Raw genomic sequence first — 15,650 nt, forward strand, 5'->3', positions numbered from 1 at the left:
GAATGATCTAAACACACATATATGAGGGTAAGGCTCAGAAGAAGTATATTTGGAGGAAAAGTGATATTGCAGAGTTTAATTTGACTGTAACAAAAGGTGAATGAAAATAATGATAGATACAATTAGAAAAGGATGTTGGGACCAAAATGTAACGGACACAATACCTGGATCTTGGTCTCATTCTGCTTCGTTTCTCACTGCTTTGTCTACCTGATTTCTTTTAATACTAAATCTTTTCCTTATAGGAAGTCTGTATGCTGGGTTAATGTCCTATTAAAACAAACATCTTAATTAATTATTCTGTTTAAAGTATTTGCTGCATATAGACAAATTTTGGAATGTCAAATTAAAGAGTAATCTGATATACTTTCATAAGTTGAAGAATATAATCAGTGGAAACAGTTACACATATAATCAATAAGGAAATATTATTAAAAACTTGGCCAAAGTTAACACAAATGACATTTAAAAATGGAACTGAATAAGCAATTTTACTGGAAATGAGCCAAGTTTTATGAATAATATTTTGAAAAAAGTAAAATGAAAAATTATCAAAGTTATTTTAAAAGTATACAGCAAGCTTATGGTTTTTAAATCCACCTGTATATCTATATATCAGTATCTATCTATACCTGTCTCTCTCCATCTATGGATCCAAACATTCAGTGGTGATAACAGTTACTATGACAAATGTAATAACAGATTGCTACTGCTAGGAAAAAGTGTTGCTACATGCTGCTTTTCCTTAACAATGCTGACTACCAAGCTTACAGTACCTGGTATACGAGAAATAATGGAGGTGGAAATCCAGAGACACAGATTATAAGTTTGGCTACTAATTATAAGTCATCTAGCCTTGGACAAGCTGAATTGTCCTCTAGATCAGAGATTACTCATTTATGCCATATAGAGAATCGACAAAATGACTTCTAATTTCAAGAAATGACATTAATAGTAATTGTCTCTTCTGTGATGCCCAACACGTCTATGAGAAATTGCCCCATCTAATTTCTTTGAGGAAAAAGAAGTTCTAGGCTGTTCTTTGGGCATGTGGAGGCATGGCCGCTAATTGGACGAAGGTGGACATATAGTCCAAGGTCAGTCAATCCATAGGCCAAGGATACTTTGCACAAAGACTTCTGCATAATAGGGGCAATAGACATTATTTTAGCTAAACAATCCCCTTGCTGGAATTTGAGTGGTGTAGTATGGAGAGAATCAACCTGCTGACAAATGGAAAAAGAAATAAGATACAAAAAAGTAGCTGAGGCCAAGAGAGTAATGGAGTCAAAAGAACTAGCGAAAGGGATGAGAAGAAAACCCATTGTTCCCAGAGATGAAGGCAGGGGTTCTAAGTATTGTGATTATATTGATACACGTCTCTATGAAATAAGGAATTCAAAATTGTAAAATTACTAAACACCAAAATATGTGTACAGCAGTCCTACACACTTGAGTTTTCCCTTTATGACTATGCACTGATTGTAACGAAATATCAAAACCTTGAAAAATAAAATTCTGGTACCCAGGCTTTATAGGTCCCTTAAGCATATTCTCAGTCTTCCCATTAGATCATTTATTTTAACTGCTTTTGGTCTCAAACTAAAGCCTTTCCAGGATTCCCAAGTATCTCTCTTTCTTCTTTCTTTTAAATTGTGGTCAAAACTACATAACATGAGATTTACCCAATTAAAAATATTTAAGCATACAATATAGTATTGTTAACTATAAGTACAATGTTGTACAGTGGACCTCTAGGACTTATTTATCCTGCATGACTGAAACTCTATACCCATTGAACAACAACTCCCATTTTCCCCTCCCCCTAGCCCCTATCAACCATCCTTCTCCTTTCTGTTTCTATGAGTTTGACTATTATAGACGCCTCATATGAGTGGAATCATGCAGTATTTGTCCTTCTGTGACTGCCTTGTTTCACTTAGCATAACGTTCTCAAGGTTCATCTGTGTTGTAACATGTGACAGAATTTCCTCCATTGTATGTTATATACCACATTTTCCCTCCAGGATCCTTCTTTTTTATTGCTACATGTCATCCTCACAATACATTCCCATTACTAGAGGTAGCTTGGATAAAACCTCTTCTCCTTGTAACCTAGAGAACCAACTAGTATAATGTTTTCCATCTGTCATCTGATTTAATGTTCCCCGTAAACCTATGAGGCATTATTATCTCCATTTTAAAATTAGAAACTGAGGCTCAGAATCTTACTGCAAATCACAAAACTAGAGAGTGGCATAGACTGGCTTCAAACCTAGAAATGTGTGACCACAGAGACCACACTGTTGTGCTGCCTTCCAAATGTGAAGTTCCAACAGGCTGTGATCCCACACCTCTAACTGAAAATAGTAGTGTAATATTTTCCAAAATACTTTCATGTCTTTAGCCCATTGGGTAATAAGACCATTTTACTTGTTCTTATGTGGGGTACAAATGAGAAAGGTGATATCATCCCCATTTTGCAAAGAGGAAACCTATGATTCTGGCCAATCTGGAGACTATAAAGCAAACCACTACAGAGAAAAAGACACGTGCTTTAGAGCGTGCCTTCTCCACTTAACAGGTGTACGAACTTCTACACAGCACCATTAAGAAAGGAGAAATAATGACGTTGATCTTACAGGATAGTGTGAGCATTAAAGTTAAATGAAATCTACCCCAATAATTGGCAAATAAAAGGTGTTCAATAAATGATTGTTCTTGTCCTCTTCTGTCCCACATCCCATCCACCTTCTTCTTAAGAATTAAGTCACATTGTCCTTAATACCCATCAGACTCTCCAAGGTCAAATTATAATGTGAAGTGCATGAAGCATGATTCATCATAAAAGATTTGCTAAGATTTAAAGAATCGTTTTATCCAGGACTACTCATGTCTATTTATGCTCATTTACTAACTTAGTTCCACCCCTCCTTGTTCTAAAAAGCATTTGAGGCAGACAGCTCAACTCTTAAATCAAATTGCCTGGATATAAACAGTGACATAAACATGAGAGAGCTTACTCTCTCAGCAGTCTCCCAAGGAAACAATTGGCTATAGAAAAGGAAAGAAGTGCTAAGGTACAATGATCTGAAAGCCAGATACATTTAGAATTGAGTACTGATTTCATCATCCAAAAAGTTAGATTCTGTAAAAGTCGTCTTCTCTGAGCCTCAGCTTCCACATCTGTGGAATGAGGGAGTAGGACTAGTTGATTCTTCATTTTCTTCCCAATTTTAAGATGCAGCATTATTACGAAAGCAGAGCATCAATCAGGGAATGTACCTCCTATCTTAAAATTGAAGTGGAGGAGAGTTTCAGCTGCTACAAAGATCCTCCACTGTCCACCTGGCTTTAGGAACCACTCCCTCCTCTGACCTTCTCTAGCATACACATATTGACTTGATCACCCACTTGACACGTTATTTTAATGATTAAATTATGAGTTGCTTTTTGCTTTTGCAGCTGTGTATCTAACAAAGCAGAGTCAATGCCTTATATACTTTCATAGTCACAATACCTGACAGAGCATTTAAAGATAGTGAATACTTGCTGATAAAGGAAACTTTTCATTTTTTGTTCTCCCAAGATTTAAAAATTTAAATACTTTGAATGTGTTTATAACGATGATTGCTTCCTGGTCTACACAGAACAGTTTCTGTAATTAATGTTGGTTCTAGACATTTTAAAACACTTTCACCTTAATTATTACATCTGATGCCTCCAACAGCCTCAAACCTTGCACAGCGTTAAGTGATCTACATTCCTCTTACATTTTACAAGCCAGGAAGCACGGCAAGTGAAGAATATGGGCTTTAAAACTCGACAGATCAGATTCTGGGTCCTGAATCCACCATTACCAGCCATGAAAACATCAGAAAATTGCTTAAAATTTCTGAGCCTTCACTGACATTAAACGATTTCATAGAATTCTCTTGAGGATTAATTAGATAATATTTGAAAACACTTAGGATTTAGTAGGTACTCAATAAATGGTAGCTATTATTTGTTCCATAAAAAATTAAGGTATATAGATTGGGAAGGAAAACATAAAACTGTCTTTGTTCACAGATGACATGATCATCAATGTAGAAAGTCAAAAGAATCAACAAAAAAATTCCTGGAACTAATAAGTGATTATGGCAGGTTTGCAGCATACAAGGTTAATATACAGAAGCAAATAACTTTTCTATATTCCAGCAATGAACAGTGGAATTTAAAATTAAAAACACAATGCCATTCACACTACCACCCACAAAGCTGAAATACTTAGGTTGAAATATAGCAAAATGAGTACAAGACCCATATGAGCAAAACTACAAAACTATGATGAATGAAATCTAAGAAGAACTAAATAAATGAATAGATATCCCATGTTCATGGACAGAAAGACTCAATATTATCAAGAAGTCGGTTCTTCACAACTTGATCTATAGATTCAAAGTGATCATGATCAAAATCCCTGCAAGTTATATTGTAGATATTGACAAAGAGATTCTAAAGTATATATGAAGAGGCAAAAGGCCCAGAATAGCCAATACAATGTTGACAAGTAAAACAAAGTTGGGAAATTGATGTTACCTGATTTCAAGACTTGCTATACAGCTACAGTAATCAAGAGAATGTGGTATTGGTGGAAAAATAGATAAATAGATCAATGGAACAGAATGGAGAGCCCAGAAATAGACCCACGTAAGTATAGTCAACTGATCTTTGACAAAGGAGCAAAGACAATACAATGTAGCAAAGATAGTCTTTTAAATAAATGCTGCTGGAACAACTGAACATCCATAAGTGAAAAGAAAAATAAATCTAGGCAGAGACTTTACACCCTTCACAAAGGTTAACTCAAAACGGATCACAGACTTAAATGTAAAATGCAAAAGTATAAAACTGCTAGAAGAAAACATAGGAGAAAACCTAGATGACTTTGGGTACAGTGATGACTTTTTAGATCCAACACCAAAGACACGATCCATGAAAGAAAGAATTGACATGTTGGAGTTCATTAAAATTAAAAACTTCTGCTCTGCAAAGGACAACAGCAAGAGAGTGAGAAGACAAGCCATAGACCCAGAGAAAGATTTGCAAAAGATATGCGATAAAGTGCTGTTATCCAAAATATACAAGGATCTCTTAAAACTCAACAATATGAAAACAACCTTACTTAAAATTGGGTCAAAGACCTTAACAGACATCTCACCAAAGAATATATACAGATGGAAAGTAAGCAAATGAAAAGATAGTCCACATCATATTTCATCTGGGAAATGCAAATTAAAACAACAATGAGATATCATTACATTGCTATTAGAATGGCCAAAATCTGGAACACTGACACCAAATGCTAGCGAGGATGTGGAGCAACAGGAATTCTCATTTATTGCTAGTGGGAACACGAAATGGTGCAGCCACTTTGGAAGACGGTTTAGCAGGTTCTTACAAAACTAAACATCCTCTTACTATACAATCAAGCAATGCCGCTTCTTGGTATTTACCCAAGGGAGCTGAAAACTTCTGTGTTCACACAAAAACCTACCCATGGATGTTTATAGCAGTTTTATTCATAATTGCAAAAACTTGGAAGTAACCAAGGTGTCCTTCAGTAGGTGAATGAATAAATAAACTGCGGTACATCCAGAAAGTGTAATATTATTTCACCTAAAAATAAATGAGCTATCAAGCTATGAATAGATATGGAGGAAACTTAAATGCACATTACTGAATGAAACAAGCCAATGTGAAAAGGCTAGATGTAGGATTCCAACTAGATGACATTCTGGAAAAGGCAAAACTATGGAGAGAGTCAAAAGATCAGTGGTTGCCAGGGGTTGGAGGCTGGGCTTAGGGGTGAATATTGGAGCACAGAGAAATTTTAGGGCAGTTAAAATACTCTGTATGATACCACAGTGATGGATACATGTCATTACACATTTGTCCAGATTCATAGGATATACAACACAAAGCATGAACCATAACGTAAACTATGAACTTTGGGTGATTATGATGTATCAATGTAGGTTCATCAATTGTAAAAAATGTACCACTCTGGTGGGGTGTACTGTTAATGGAGGAGGCTATGTGTGTGGAGATTGGCAGTGAGTATTTGGGAAATCTCTGTACCTTCCCCTCAATTAAAACTTAAAACTGCCCTAAAAAATAAAGTCTTAATTGAAAAAAACTTAAAAGTTAATCTTACCTTGTGACTTCCATCCACAAAAATCTTCCAAGGACTCCTCCCAACCTCAGAATTAAGATCTTCCTACTCGTCTCTGCTTTTCAAAGTCCATATATTTGGCTGTGGCTTATCTGTTGGAATCTATGTGAGTCCTTTGACCTTGGAGATGTCCTCTTTTATGACTATGTCTTCTTATTCCTCCATTTGTCACTGCAGAAAGAGTAGGGATCTTAAGGCTAGACACAGACAGAGTTTAAATACAGGCTGTGCCACTTCATACCTATTGGGTCTTATGGGTTTGACTTAATCTAGCTCCATCTGTGAAAAGGTGATTGTAACATAAGGATTGCTGATAATACCTATAGTGCTTATAACTTAGGGCCTGGCACATAGTAGGCACTCAATAGTTGGTAGTGATAGTGATAATGAAAATCATAGTTTTCTGACAACTGAGCAGAGATGCAGAGAGTAGAGAAAGTTTCTCTCTTCAATACTTCAACCAAGTCCAACCTAAACCAATATTGACTTATTCAGCTCACATGTATTTTTTCCCTAACTAGAGTACTTGATATCTGAAACACAAATTCTATCTCATGCTGTTGTCTTTGTGTAAATGAGACGTTCACCAATCAGATGTTTTGTGGTTTGTCAATAGAACTTAATGATTAGAAGTGTGGATTCTGGAAGCAAATTGCCTAGCTTTGCATCTGCCGCTAACAAACTGTGTAAAGTTAGGCAAGCTACTTTGCCTCTCCTTGCCTCAGCTTATTCATTTATAAATTCTGAATAATAATAGTAGCTATCTCATAGTTAAATAATTAAAATTAAATAGGTTAACACATATACAAAGTACTTGGACTCATTCCTGGCAATTATAAGCTCTTAGTAAGTATTCGCTGTTATTATTAGCTCGTTCTTTGTTCTCTCTCCCAACTCCCTCCCAAAACATTTAGCATTAGATGGTGAAAGAGAGGATCCTCAGTACTTAATGACTTGAAATAGGATTCAATTTGGATTCACAAGTCTTAAAAAGAAAGACCCTGACAATGCTGGGAGACTTTATGGAAACTAGCACAGTTGATACACTACGGTGGGAGTATGAATTGGTACAGCCTTTCAGAAGAGCAACAGAGAGTCCACAAATATTTTAAATGGGTGCATCTTTAATTTGTAAGTTAACTCCTTTATGCTAATGAAATGATAGATCAAATGCACTAACCTGAACATGTTTGACAATTGCATAGTTCTACATAAAAGAAAATAACTTAAATATACAGAAAAAGGGGAAAAATGGTAAAATGAACCATAGAATATTCATAATGCAGCTATTTAGACTTAAATCTATCAACTCTTGAATCCTAACTCTCCATTACTATAGCCTATCTCAGTAAACGTCTTCAGCTTCAATTCAGTTTCTCAAGCTGAAAACCTGTGATTCTTATCTGACTCCTTTCTATCTGCTCTTTCAGTGAGTCCTACCAATTCTCCCTCTACAACATACCTTGAATTTCTACACTGTTCTAACTGAACGAAGCCACTATTATCTCTCATATGGGCAGCAGCTCTAGCCTCTTCATCAGTTTCCTTGCTTCCATTCTCACCTCCATGTCAATCAATTTTTCACACAGTAGTCTGAGATATCTTTTAAAAACATAAATCAGATCAATTAAACCACCTTTTAGAATTTCTGGTTGTTTTCCATCAAACCTCACATGTGGAATTAGATCCAAATTTCCAGCTGTGGCCAGAAGATGCTATTGAATCTTTTTGATGTCAACTTGTACTATTGTTTCTTCTCCCTTCTTATTATATTCCAGTACCATCAGCCCTCTTCCTCTTTCTCCAATGCCAAGCTCATTCCTACCTTAGAATCTTATGCCAGCTTAATCTTCTTCCTGGAAAGTTCCTCCCTGGATCTATGAGTAGCTGACTCCTATGCAGGGCTCAACTTAAATATTTTTTTTCAGATAGACCTTTCATCACAACCAAATCTAAAGCCCACCCTCCATCTACTGCACCTCTAATCTCGGTCGCTTTCACGACACAGTTTATTTTATTTTCTTTGTAGACTAATCACTACCTGGAATCTTCCTGTTATTAAGCTGTTTACTTCTTTACTATTTGTTTTTCCCACTAGAATATAGTCTCCATAAAGCAAGGACCTCACTTGAGAAAGAACTCTTGGTTCTTTTTCAGATTTTACTCCCTGAAAATGTATTTCATGATTCTTTGTATCGTTATTATAACTATCATTATTGTTATTACTTATTGTCTGACGAGAATTTCCACTGGGTTTTCCTTATCTCAGAGCAAAAATAAGAGCATTCCTTTACATAGATCTCATGAAACATAAATATAACTTTCTGACGCATTTTTTTCTTATACTCCCATTTAAAAAATAGTAAATCCATTACTTTGGTGATGATGATTTTTATTTTTCCTCATATCTTCTCATCATATCACATTCATACCCCTCTTTTTATAAATTGCAATGTTTTTATAGCAATAGGACTTGAAGTATGATTAAAATCTGTGTCAGTCATTTATTATGAATCATTTATCTCATTTAAATACCCTCAATAACCTGAAGAGATAGGTATCTTGCTTATTCTGTGAATAATTGTTAACATTAGTTGACTGATTATTATATACCAGGCAGTGTTAAAAGTGTTCTTCTGGAGCTGGCCCAGTGGTATACTGGTTAAGTTTGCGAGCTCTGTTTCAGCAGCCTGGGGTTCGCAGGTTCAGATCCCATGCAGAGACCTAGCACCACTCCTCAAGCCACACTGTGGCAGCACCCCAAATAAAATAGAGGAAAATTGGCACAGGTGTTAGCTCAGTGACAATTTTCCTCACACACAAAAAAAAGTGTTTTTCTTATGTTAAACAATCTTCATAACAGCTAACTAACCCATTTTACAGATCAGGATGCCAAGGAGCAGAGAAATTAATTAACTTGTCTGATATTTTACAGATATAGTTAATGGCAATGTCAGGACACAAACCCAATTCATCAGTCTAATTTTCTTAACTTCTATATTACATTGCTTTCACATATGAAGAAATCTCCTTTGGGAGAGTTTGAGGAATTTGAAAGTAAGTTGCGAAACAGGTGTTGAATAAAGAATGCATACGCTAAATCAATGAACTATTTTGTTTGTTCCAAAGAGATTTAGTGCCACAGTCAAGATCATGAAATGTTTCATGACTAGTGAAATTGTTAGAACCTGTTTCCCATCCCCCAGACCACTGGTTGTTCTTTTAATTTAACTGTCCCACTCCATTCTCTACTGAAAGTTTCCTCTTCATAGAATTCATTAAAAGTCTTATGGCTGTTCACTACTCACTGCTTACGCTCACCTTTGTCCCAGCGAATGTGAACAAAAAGGACTGGCATAGAAAGGGTACTTCAGTGAGAAAATTAGTCGCAGGAGCACAGGGTGACAAACTTTGCTGAGGAGAAGTAACAGCACTAATAGCTATACGTGATGGAGCACTCCCCATATTCTAGGCACTTTGCATGCATTGTCTCATTTAGATCTTCATAAGAACCCTGTGAGGTGGCTAGCATCTCCATTTCCATTTGAGGAATCAGACTCAGAGAGTCTAAGACTTGCCCAAGGTCACGAGGTAGAAGTGAAGGACCAGGATTTGAATATGAGTTTCCCTAACACCATGGACTACTTTTAAACACTATACACATGGATTCTAAACAAAATTAGGATGGAGCTTTTCACTAGAGTCCTATTTTCAGACTGTTTGTCAATGACTTTTTAAATTGTAATATGGGCAATATAACTTAGTAAATCACACTGGAAGAATGCTGGATGTGGGAGGGCTCAGAAGTCAGTAAGGGCATCCTGAGGGAGAAGACAGTTTCTGTTCTTACTTAACGCAGGTGCATAAAATGTTCCCAGCCCAGACATGCAACGTCAATGCTCTCACTGGATTACACAGTCAAACCTGTCATTCTCAATATTGTTATGGTATCATGGCAACTGATTCAAATCAGAATTCCTGCATTTTAATTCTTGCCAAACAGTGGAAATACTGTCTCACTATTGTCATAACTCAAAAAGTCCTTAGAGTTCATCTAGTCCAAGCCCTTTCATTGTATAGATTAAGAAACTGAAGCCCTACTGATGTTAAAACATGAGTTAGGAATGTGGATGAATCTCACAGACAGTATGTGGAGTGAAAGAAGCCAGACACAAGAGACTATATGGGCCATCACATGATGTTTATATACAAGAAAAATAAAATTAATTAAGCCTGTTTAAAAAAATAAAAGACTACAGAGTATATAATTCCTTTTGTATAAAGTTCCAGACAGACAAAACAAAAGAAATCTGTGATGATAGAATTTCAAGTAATGGTAACCTCCATGACTGAGATAAGAGGCATTGACTATAAAGAGGCTCAAAGAAACATTTAAGGCAGTAGAAAAGTTCTATACTTTGATCTGAATGGTGATTACACAGATGTATTCATACATAAAACTGCATCAAACTGTATACTTCAGATTTGTACTTTTTAGTGTATGTAAATTATATCTAAAAAGATAATGAAAAAAGAAAGTAACTGCCTATATACCAAGATGCTTGTCTGAATCTTATCTTTCATTGAATAATACCCAAAGACTATTTTGTGGTACATTAGGAATTACATTAGGATTTCAGACATAACAAATTGCTTTGTAGAACAGCTAAGAAATTTACTCAAGATCATGTAATAAGGAAAGAGCTAAGTTTAGATTTTACATTTCATGCCATAAGGGCTTATTAAGTATCTGAAGTTATAAATAAGTAGTGATGGAGGCCCCTGCAATAATGTAGAAAAAGCACAGTAGAAGGAGTATTGAGTTTGAATCCAGAGAATTTGTATTCAAAGATAAACTTTAGCATTATTTTTATAAATTACAATGTTTGTCACATGGTAGGCATTCAATTTATTTTTAAGGGGCTATGTGAAAGGATGATTGAATGAAATACGATAAATCATTTAACTTGTCTGAATTTAGGAACAATAAAGATGAAAATCTTTTATATATTCTAAAACAGTAACCTTCAAAATATGTTCTATAGTAAACTAAGTATTTACAATTGTATCATCAGTAAAAAAGCCTTTTAGAGTCAAATGTTGTTTGCCAATCTTGGTTTAAACAAATTAAATAACTTTGCTTGACTGCAGGACTTCTTTCAAATGCTAATATATATATGAAATTCCTAGAGAAAAATAAAGTATACAGCATTTTCTAAAAGCATTTAGCCACTAAATTCTCACTACATTGAAATATTTATTAGAATCTCCCAACACAAAAATGTATTATGGAAGGGACCTTTTTAAAGGATGAGGGAAAATGTCAAACTTAGTGAATGACACCTAAAATAAAAGTAAATGAAATGAGATGAAACTTCACTTTTACTGACTCACAAGCCCAAATTTAAACGTTTTTTATTATTGATTTTAAAAGATGTTTTGTCCTAAGGAAGAAATAGTTAAATATATTTGGAGGTTTATTACATATGAAGAAATAAAACATATGACCACATTTCTAAAAATGATTGGAGCGAGGAAATGAAAATATGCTATTGTAAGATTATTACATAATAAATGGTTGTAATAATATTTAATCATAGACTGCAAAAAGTTAAAATGCATATTGAAAACACTAGAGTAAATCTGAAAAGTGTTAAAAGAGTTATAACAAATAAGCAAGAGTGGAGGTAACATGGAATCATAGAAAAATACTCAATCAATCCAAAGATAGCAGGGAAAAGAGAAAAAGGGGACAAAAAACAGATGAGAAAAAACTTAAAAAATATGTAGAAACTTGGTAGATCCAAATCTAATATTATCAATACTTACATTAAATGTAACTGGTCTAAATACCCCAATTAAAAGGCAAAGTATTCAGATTGCTTAAAAAGCCAACACCCAATACATAGTATCTACAGCTAATCCACTTTAAATATAAAAACATATATGGAAAAACATATACAGTATAAATATCAATCAAAAGAAAGCTGCAGTGGTTATATTAATATCAAACAAAGTAGATTTCAGAACCAGAAATATTACCAGGAATAAAGAGAGATATTATATTAAGAAAAAGAGATTAAGTTATTGAGAAGACATAATGTTAAATTTGTATGTACCCAATGACAGAGTGTCAAATACATAAAGCAAAAATTGATAGAACCTAAAGGAGAAATAGACAAATTCCAAGTAGACTTGGAGATTTTAAAAGTCTTTTCTCAGTACTGGAACAAGCAAATGAAAATCAGGATGGAGATAGAAGACAGTAACATTATCACCAGCTTGGCTTAATTGATAGTTAGAGAGCACTCTGCCCAATGAGAGAAGAATTCACATTTTCTTTCAAATGTTCATAGAACATTCACCAAGATAGATCATGTTATGGCTATAAAACAAATCTCAACAAATTCAAAAGGATTTGAATCATGCAAGAGATTTTTCTCTGTATTAAAAACCATAAGCTATTAATGAGGGAAATTAAAGACTCAAATAAATGGAGAGATATTCTGTGTTCATGGATCAACAAATTCAATATTCAAGGTGTTAATTCTCCCAAAACTTGTCTACAAATACAATGCATCTGAATTTTTTAAAAAAGCCAGATTTTTTGTGTGAAAATTGACACACTGATTTCAAAGTTTATACATAAATTCAAAGGAGGTTGAATAGCCAGGACAATATTAAAGAAAGATAATATATTTGTGGGATTTAAACTGCAAGGTTGCAAGACCTTCTAGAAAGGTGCAATAATTAAAACAATATGAATTTGGTGTAAGGGTAGAAAAATAGACCAATAGAAAAAAATAGTGAAACCAGAAAAACTCTTATGAACTAATAGGAAAAAGAAAACCCAATTAAGAAATGGGCAAAAGACTTGAACAGCACTTCAAAAAATATAATATCCAAGAGGCCAATGTGGATATCAAAAAGTACAAAGGATTAAAAGTAGTTAGATAAATGCAAATTAAAATCACAATGAGATATCACTATACTCCCACCAGAAGAGCTAATATTAAGAGAACTAATAATGTCAAGTACTGAGGAGCATACTGAGCGACTTGAACTGTCATACATTCCTGATGGGAGTATAAATTGGTTCAACTACTTTGGAAAACTATTTAGCAATATCTCCTGAAGCCAAATATTTACCTACCCTATGACACATTCACCAAACACACAGGTATAAACTCAAGAGCAATGAATGCATATGTCCACTAGAAGATGTGTGCAAGAATCTACATTAGCAGCTTTGTTCATAACATCCCCAAATCATAAAATTTCAAATGTCAATGAGCAGTATAGTAGGTAAGTAAGTCACAGAATACTCATAAAATGTAGTGCTACTCAGCAAATAATAGTAACAGGCATACATATAGCCAAATAAATAGACATCCACAACATTACATTGAGTGAAAGAAGCCAGACACCAAAAAATGAATATACTATATGATTCCATTCATATTACATTCAAAAATAGGTAAAAATAATATATCCATCAACCTGCTAATTTATCATATCTCTACCTTCCTGTATATAAGTTATACCTCAAAAATATTTATGTACAGCCAAGAAAACAAAGATAGTTAAACAACTCAACTTACCTAGAAACAAAAAAGAACTTCTAAACAACATATTCGTCAAATAAGAAATTTCATACAGAAAGAGGAAAACATTTGAACCGAGTGGTAAGAAGAAGATGTCTGCTTAGGAATACCTATAATAAGGAAAAAAAAAGGAAATTTATAGCCTTAAATATATAATTACTTTTTTAAAAGGAGGCAAGAACTAAATGATGTAAGCTTCAATCCTAAGAAAACTAAAAATGTATAGAAAATAAATCCTAAGAATGCTAAAAGGAGAGGAATAATAAAGAGTGGAAATTAGTGAAATAGAAAACAAACACAGAGTAAGGAAAAGCAAGAAAGCCAAACATATGTTCCTTGAAAAATTTAATAAAACAGATAAATCTCAATGTTATTGTCATATTAGCAAAGAAAAGAGAGAAAGCCCTGTGATCACATAACAGCAGAAATAGCCTTTGACAAAATTCAGTACATGTAAAGACGCTTAGCAAACTAGAATCTCATAAAGAATGTGAGGAAAGAATTAAAATAATCATTATTCTCTAAGGTGAAATATTAAAACTTTTACTTGGAAGAGTGAATGAAGCAAACATTTCTGCTAATACTATTTGTATCCATCATCGTGCTGGTGGTCCTAGTCAATGTAACAAAGTAAGAAAAGGAAATAAGAATAAGAAAGGAAGAAATAAAACTGTAATTATTCATAGATAACTCAATGGTGTTCATAGAAAATTCAAAAGGATCAATAAGTTATTAGAATGAATATGTGGATTTAGTAAGATTGCTTTACATAGGGCCATTTAAAAAATCAATTGTAGGGGCCGGACCCATGGCCGAGTGGTTAAGTTTGCATGCTCCAATTCAGCAGCCAAGGGTTTCGGCAGTTCGAATCCTGGGCCCGGACCTGGCACTGCTTGTCAAGCCATGCTGAGGCGACATCCCACATGCCACAAATACAAGGACCCACAACTAAAAATACGCAACTATGTACCAGGGGGCTTTGGGAGAAAAAGGCAAAATGAAATCTTTTAAAAAAAGAAATCAATACTCATTTTTTAAAAAATGAATTGTAGCTCTATAAACCAGTAATAAACAAACAAAACAAAATTTAAATATGATGCCATTTACAATAGCATCAGAACCACCAACATTTTAGTAATAAATCTAATGAAAGATGTACAAAACTACTATATTGAAAACTATGAAATGATATTTGAAAGAAGTTAAAGATTACTGAAATAAATGGAAAAGTACATCATGTTCGCGGATAAAAAGACTTAATATTGTAAAAACTTCAAATCTCCCTAAACTTATATATAAATTCATCTCAATAACATTCAAAATCCTAGCAAAACGTATTGTAGAGAATGAGTAGCTGAAGTTATGTTCCATATGGATGCGCAAAGGGCCAAGAAGAGCTGGGGCAATCTTGAGTAAGAAAGCTGGAGCACTTGTAATACCAGATATGAAGATATTTTAAAACTAAAATAGCTAATATAGCATAGTGTTGGTGCAAGAATAGAGAAAATATCCAATGGAACAAAATCAATCCTGAAACAGATTCACACATAAACAATAACCTGATTTATGAGAAAGGCAACATTGAACTGAATTGCTATATTGGAAAAGATAAAGTTTTTTCAAGAAAAGGTGCTGAATCAATTTGATACGCAAGTAGGAATGAATACACGCACAAACAAAAAGCACCTCCAGATTGAAGATCAAAATGTGAAGGGTCAAACAATAAAACTTTTTATGAAAACATAGGAGATTTCCCTCTGGACATTAAAATTTGACTTTAAAGAATCTGTAACCATATATTTTTTTTAAAGATAAATGGAACTATATTA

General features: G+C 34.2%; 1 protein-coding gene across 1 annotated transcript in view; it reads right to left on the reverse strand.

Annotated features, from left to right (window-relative positions):
* SPINK5 (serine peptidase inhibitor Kazal type 5) overlaps positions 1–15,650 on the reverse strand; it is a 153,088-nt gene that overhangs the window by 90,993 nt on the left and 46,445 nt on the right. Inside the window, exon 2 of the mRNA XM_014730588.3 lies at positions 6,200–6,388. The gene's annotated coding sequence lies outside the window, so the exon portion shown is untranslated. The remainder of the gene's footprint in view (positions 1–6,199; positions 6,389–15,650) is intronic.

Source organism: Equus caballus, chromosome 14 (genome assembly GCF_041296265.1).
Source record: "Equus caballus isolate H_3958 breed thoroughbred chromosome 14, TB-T2T, whole genome shotgun sequence".
Classification (NCBI taxonomy): domain Eukaryota; kingdom Metazoa; phylum Chordata; class Mammalia; order Perissodactyla; family Equidae; genus Equus; species Equus caballus.